Consider the following 8,316-nt stretch of genomic DNA (forward strand, 5'->3'; position numbering starts at 1 on the left):
TTTCTTGATGGAGAAATAATAATAACAAAGTGTAATAGATCTCAAAACCGTTAAAAAGAGCCGTAATTATTGCTGGCACTGAGACTCCTGAGTCCGCGTCAGTAGGTACTATCAATCTGCCATTTCTGCCTTGAGCAGTAATGCATTACCGATACCTTAAACTAAGCTGTTATAGTCGCTTTAGAATAGAAATGAAGTTTTGATCTCAAGTTTCAAGGTGGGTGGCGAAATAGACATTGTAATATCATATGAATTCACACCAGATACACTGTGAGCTCTTTCACCCGTTTGTAATAAAAATTAAATGAAAAAGTACGATTAGGCAGCTTTATTCCAGACAACCATGGAGCACAACCAGAAATACTAGTATAGAAAAGTAGATAGATGTATCACAAAAATTATTGTACATAGTATGGTGCTTATTATAAATATAAATTTACTAAATAATATGCTTTCTCGACACATACACTACATAAATTTAACACCACCAATATTAGCATTACTTACATAAACGTTTTTTTTTATCTTACAACCTTTATTCTATTCATATTAGAATGTTATGACTTATGGAGAAATATAACAAGAATAAAGTTATATCGCAGCGAAAATCTGGTGTCGCCGCGTGTTCATGACAATGTGATATAGACAATGTTTTCGAAAAGGGTAGTGCCTCGTTTACACCAAACAAAACTTTGAAAAACCCAGTTACTGTTTAGTTTAGCATTCTTATCTTGAGATTTGTGTTATTCTTATTTTCATCGTAGCAGATGTACATAGTTACTTGAACTCCGAAGCGAGTTGTAAACAGAGCTTCATGACAATGCCTTGGAAAAGGGTACGGGTATTTCGTCCTCCACACGTCCCTGAAATATGATTTCGATAAGTCGGATCCTATTGGATAGGGTTCTTCTTTCATAAAGTACTTTATTTTGCACGTGCTTCACTTTTTACTATTAAATTCTAAAAACCTTTTGATTTTCGATAGATTATAATTGATGATTTTACATTAATTAGGTACATTGATTTGGCCAATTTAATGAGAATTTTTTCTTACACCATATGTCGATTTCTTGAATGCGGAAATAGTCTTTCCTTCTTTTTAAAAAACGATATGTTTCTTCTCCAGTACAAATTTAGTATTTTTTTAGATTTTAACGAATAGAATATTTACGAGTGTGATGTTGTTAGTAATAAGATTGAAATCAAGCATTCTGTTGGCTTCAATTATTTTACAAAATAGATATTAAGTTGTTTTTTTTTTAAATCTTTCAAAATACATAAGCATCATTTAAACGATTGGGTTTACAGTTAGAATTTTGGAAGTTGTTAGCATAGGACCATCGAAGTATGTTATGGAAGACGCGAGTCATATCAGCGAATAAGTAGATATTTTTTTAAATTTCACATTTGGTGACAGTCAAAAGAAAACCTGTGAAGCCTTGTAATTAAAAAGGAAAATATTTTTTATTATTATTAGAGATTAGAAAAGCCTAATATTATATTGTACTTTTAGTTTTGGCAGTTGACATTGAACATTTTTCTATAGAGGAACCCGAATAGGCACACACCGTTCTGTTAAATTTTACTATTTTCCCTTTACTTTGTATATTATAATGCATATATCGTACGCACCTGCTATTAACTAGTTTATTTCAACGGGTTTTTAGAATTTACAGAATCGAAAGAATGTATGACAGGGAAATTTTACATTTGATGCGTTGTGCTGTCTTGGTGTAGTGGATAATGTTTCAAAAGTCAGCAACACCGACACATAAGCTCGATATCTGATTTTATTAATCCTCAGATTTATTAGATGTATTATTGCTTACATAAGCTACATACAAGGTAAATAAAAACTATTCAATTAGATTCACATATTATTTTGTATGTTTGAAGAATATTAATTAAGTTTGAATCATTGACGACGAGTTGATTAACGAGATTAATTGATGGTTCATAAAGATAATATCGAGTGGCATGGCATTACTGAAGACGGAATAGCGTTATTAATCACCTAATACAATGTCAAGAAAAATAATATCGTCACATGTTCCTGACACCGTGGGATTAACACGTCCCTCAGTCGTGTTCAGCCTCCCTATACCAAAAACATATTGCACAAAAAATTGAGATAACAAATTCCTATTTCATTAACAAATAACAATATAGACTGACTTTTATAACTTGTTGCCACCCAACATCTACGATATTAAGGATTATGTCAAATCGTTCATTACTTGTTAAAAGCTCTATAAAACTAATTGTGATATGAAGTGATATTATGCCAGAGATATGCCGCATTCACTTTAATTATTTTATAAAAACTAACACTATACAAGGGCTTATATGTTTGCTTATTTGAAGATCCCGTAAGACAGACTTTAGTTAAATAAATGAAGACTTTGACCTCATGTCACATGTGGGTGGTGCCTCTTACGTTCTCAGATCTATGACCTTAGGCTAGTCTACCCATCAATGTTTAAAATAACATTATCACAGAAATTGGTCTATTATTCTTGTATATTCATAGCTCGTATTATGAACTTCTTTTTTTAATTATGTTTAGTTCGTTATGAAAAATAATGAACATTAATATTATACATTAATTATTATTTTTGTGTTACATTAGCCGCCACAAAAGAATTGCCTGTGTGACATTTATCGTAATACCTCATTGATTTAAAGTTTAATTACGAATATTCCTACAGCATATTAATATTTTTATTTGGATGAAATAATCCCATCCTCACGGATCGTTTGGAACCTCTGGGTCTGCCTGCGGAGGGACTTCGGTTCCCTCTGTATTTTGTACCGTATGTTCCATGGGGAATGCTCTGAGGAATTGTTTGAGATGATCTCCTCATTTCCTTTATATCATTGCACCTCCCACCATCGGACGATTCATCCACATTATCTGGAACCGCTGCGTTTATCGACAGTGCGTTTCCAGAGGTTTTTTTTGCCACGTACCATCCGGCTATGGAATGAGCTCCCTCCACGGTGTTTCCCGAACGCTATGACATGTCCTTCTTTAAAAGAGGCTTGTGGAGAGTATTAAGCGGTAGGCAGCGGCTTGGCTCTGCCCCTGGCATTGCTGAAGTCCATGGGTGACGGTAACCACTCACCATCAGGTGGGCCGTATGCTCGTCTGCCTACAAGGGCAATAAAAAAAAATAGATATGTTAAAAATTGTGTTTTGATTTCATAGAAAAAATATTGTTGAATGAACCACGGTGAAATTTTGTTTTACACAATGTGGACTACAGGGCTATGTCAGAGTAATTCCGCATATAGTGAATATTTATGAATATTTGGATATTGTAACTCGGTGAAACTTCTCAATGTTCTTCCTATGCTTGTGGGCTTCGTCCATTGTGTAGATATTCAAGCTAAAAGTGTTGAAATACGAGGAGCTGCCGCAACAACTTTGGACTTGCATATTTATGAGTGTTCCGAAGACTTGAGTGATGAGGAAATAAAAGTAAATAAGCGTTCTAGTGTTGTAGTAACTTTAAAGAAAGAACGAATAACATGAACTAAATTTGTGAATTGTGAATTATTCATTACTGAATAAATTCATTTAAATAGATCTCTCATAGCTATGAAATTTTGCTTGTCTTAAAAAAAGTACCCGTAAAAGTAAGTAAAATGTTGGGCAGCAGTTATCAATACGACATCTTTATACAATAAGTTGAAAAAAATCTTTGATTAATCTTGAAATAAGACTCAGGGAATACCGCAGAAATTATTCATGGAGAAATTATTTAAAATGATTTCGGTCCTTAGGTGTCTGATTTATTGTTGTTTCCACTGAACTTGTTCACATCAATGTACAGACTACACAGCGAAAGATAACGATAATTCACACTTTTTTATTCATAATGGAGTAATTTCTTTCTAGACAGTTTATGGACTACTTGATAGTAAGCTATAACCGCTGAGAATCTAGGCTGAAACACTATAAATCACAGGCAATAAATGTAAAAGTTCATATATTGGGCTATCGAAAGAAAATCAAGATAATATTAATTGTATTGATTAAACATAATCTATATATTAATACGTGAAGCAAAAACTTTGTATCCCTTTTTACGAAAATTGCGCGGACGGAGGAGTATGAAATTTTCCACACTTATAGAGAATATAGAGAAGAAGTGCACTATGCTATTTTTTTTTTAAATAATGCATAAAAGATACATTAAATCAATAAAGAAAACATTACACACACTACATACCATGTATTTGACGCACACACGCATGCATACTATTTATTGTCCAACTTTTGTTCTTGACGTCTGTTGTCAAATTGAGATTAAATATTGTTTGTCTTTGTTAATATTTTTTATAGTGTAGTCTTGGCAAAATTTGTGATTATAGAAGTATAAAATACAATCATAATAGTGTACAAACTTACAATTCCAATTAATTATAGTCGAATTTCGACTACTGCGGGACCTCTAGTCAAAATAATTGGCTATAAGTAATTGGATTTAAGTTTTCCTACATCAAAAGTGTTCCGAAATAAGAAATCTATCATTATTCATATCGCTCATGTCATTATGACGAACTACTAGAACACGATCAGGGTTCGTCGACCTCGTTCCGGCGCTAATGACTACACCGTTGACTACCTTCTGGATTCATGACGCGCTTTTTCTCTCAAACTTTTACGGTTATGACTACAAATTTTGATCCCCCTCTCAACGACGAAGTCACCTTTGACATTCACCCTAATATTTATTAACCGCTAAATGATAATGGGAGCTCGTGATCTAGGTTTTATTGAGCGTGCTCTTGTTATAAGGACTACGAGTTATACCGTCTTTAGCATAAATAACGCTGTCTATGTCAAAACACGTTGTTTGCCTAAGCGAGATTGTGTTCTAGATTTCAGGAAGTATTAATGTTTTGTGTCTTTACATTATGAATGAGGTTCTGTCGTAGATGTATGTATTTATTAATGTATATGTTACTAAGATTTTTTTTTTTATTACCTTTGTAGGCAGACGAGCATACGGCCCGCCTGATGGTAAGCGGTCACCGTCGCTCATGGACGTCAGCAATACCAGGGGCAGGGCCAAGCCACTGCCTACCATTACGTACTCTCCGCAAGCCTCGTTTGAAGGCCTCGCCTTGTTTTTGATAAAAAATAAAACACAGCTTCGGTTATAAATAATAATCGTTTCCTAAAGCATCACAGATAATATTCTTCGAATACGAAGTCGATGAATCTAGTTCATATAAGTTTGCCGTCGAGTTTCCCCTTGAAGTTATCTACACTACATTCGATATAATGCGATATCGAGAGAAATAGTGAAGAGTAAAGTTTGTCGTGGAAGTTAAACCGTGGTAGCTACTTTATCGCGAGTTCGTCGCGTGGCGACCGCGCAACCACAATCATTTGCCAACTTCAACCAGGGGACTTTAGCATATTATTTTCATTGTATTTTAAATGCAAGCATTTGGAATGTTTTAATTACTATAGTTCCCGCAATTGGAATACGACGATTGTGATTGTTCATTCTCTATCTAATTAAGTTTTAAACAAATAAACAGTCATTTATGTCCATCTTTAGGTATTTATTGAGCGTAGTTATTGATTGAACATATACAGTAGAGCCTAATTATGAATTAAACTTTAATTTTCTTTTTGGTTGTTTGAAGATTTAATAATAGGTACTTCGGAATATATTCAGCTCGAAGCGTAGATGTTAATTGAATCACTTATATATTACAAATGCAATAAAACGTCAGTAGATCCAACATCAGCGTACGAAACAATAAAAATGTGCGTGTATAAACTAATTTGACGGAATTCGTAATAAAAATTTACATAATGCGAAAAATGAGCAGCTCACAAGAAAACACAAACGACGAAAATTTTATTTTTATTCTCATACATTTGCGCAATTTGTATACAGAATGTAAATTAGAAAGAGCCTTATTCCTGTCGACGTCACATCATTCGGGTCGATGACACACTGATGCTTCATAAGAATGTCAACATTTACTTTCTGCAGGTTTTATTATTACTATCGCAGAGATCTTCGTCCATCGTATTTGATGTTAAGCGGCTACCGGAGCCCGTGGCGACTACAAAGCAAATACTATTGTCCACAGTGAATGCATTACAAAGTTTTGGAAGGAAAGCGAAAGACCTCATATTTCGAGATTGATTGTTGTGATATCGATCCACATGTAATCAGATGGATAATAGGGCCGGGCCGTCTTTAAATACGCGTAGTACTAAACATATTTTGAGAGTTAGCATTGACAATTAAAACCAAGAATAATATTACTTGCCAACGACAGTTTCAGTATCTCCAAAATATTAAGCTTTTATTCGCTCTTTGTTTTATTTTGCATTTAAAATTGTTCAGCTTACTTTATTAAATTCATTGTATACGGGCAAAAAGTAATTTCACGAGCAATTGCATTGCTTTGACACCGTATACATATAATATGATTACATTATTTTTAAGCATTTCTCTGTTGTGAAAGTAAAATTGACATTTTTTGATTCATTTCTTTTAATTACCTCACAAAGAAAGGAAATAATGGCATAAAAATTGCTGTTTTTCTTAATTATAAAACTGTAACGTGTTCAAGTTTTGACAAAAGAACTGTAATGTATTTTATTTTTGGACCAATTTACAGTTGAGTCGTTAAAATGGGATATAGTTAGCGACATTGTATTGAATGTATAAAATCGAATCGGGGTTCCCAGAGGGGTGAATGAAAAAAGAAAATGTTTTGTTGTTCGGAACGGGGCGTCGCGCCCCGCGCTGTCCACTCAAAGATTTACAACCTTCCATTACTACTATATAAATAAAACTATACAAGTAGACATAACGAAGTTTTAAGCTCGAATTTTTATACTATGGACTGAAAATGACTGAATATTGGGCCTAAATTTAAATATTATTTGTACACCAACCACCAACTGGTGGTAGAACCTCTTGTGAAACTGGTGTTAGGACCTCTTGTGAGTCTATTTCTGCCGTGAAGCAGTAATGAGATTCGGTTTGAAGGGTAGGGCAGCCGTTGTAACTATACTGAGACTTTAGAACTTATATCTCAGGTGGGTGGCGCATTTACATTGTAGATGTCTATGGGCTCCAGTAACCAATTAACACCAGGTTGGCTGTGAGCCCGTCCACCCATCTAAGCGATAAAAAAAATATAGTTTTAGGTTGCTCTTCATGAATAGGAATTATATTTAATGTAATTAATTTCTTCATTGCTTACGAGATATACACAGAAAGACAAGTGCCTTAATAAGTATTATTTATGAAACGACAAGGTCAAACTTTTATTTGAACCCCTAGCGCATTATTGTATAGAACATTCAAGAAAGAGCAGTCGACAATATGTGGTAGCTTTGATAATCATATATTTTACTAGTGTTAGAGCGTAGAGCGTATTATGAGACGTCACGGGTAGGTACCCAGGTAGGTAGGTACCCAGGTGTCTTGTGTATTTCTGTCACGATTCAGCCACGAGTTCCGGTTTGAACGTTGAAAAAGCCGTATGAAATTGAGATCTCGACCTCATAACTGGGTAACCACTTAACACCGTGAGATTGTCTAGTCACTTATGCAGCAAATAAATGAAACAGCAAATAAATAGTAAAATAATAATAGCAAATAAACTAATATACTTTATACTGGTGGTAGGACTTCTTGTGAGTCCGCACGGGTAGGTTCACCACCCCGCCTATTTCTGCCGTGAAGCAGTAATGCGTTTCGGCTTGAAGGGTGGGGCAGCCGTTGTACTATACTGAGATCTTAGAACTTATATCTCAAGGTGGGTGGCGCATTTACGTCATAGATGTATATGGGCTCCAGTAACCACTTAACACCAGGTGGGCTGTGAGCTCGTCCACCCATCTAAGCAATAAAAAATAAAAATAAAAAATAATTCAGCTAAGCCTTTTTTATACAAAACCTACTTACTTATTACACAATCAGTGTCTTTTTATTGTTATTCCCGTAAGACTCATAAGCTTGACGTAACATGCTGTATCAAATTTCTTTGTGACATATAACATTTTCATGTCATAGACGAATTACTTACAAAGATAAAGAAATGAGTTGTTGTGGATTACGTTACTTGAAAATATAAGATGCAAATGTCGTTTGAACGTTGGTAAGCAATAACTTGGCTTTACTTGGATGCACATACAATATTGAATAATGTGATATGATGAGTAATAAATAATACGTGTATTAAAATTTCATGAATTTGGTTTTACTATTCACCCCAATTAATATCACAAAAATATTTAATAAATATTGGCATGAAAATAAGAAAACA

The sequence above is a fragment of the Bombyx mori genome, chromosome 6 (assembly GCF_030269925.1).
Source record: "Bombyx mori chromosome 6, ASM3026992v2".
NCBI classification, from domain to species: Eukaryota; Metazoa; Arthropoda; class Insecta; order Lepidoptera; family Bombycidae; genus Bombyx; species Bombyx mori.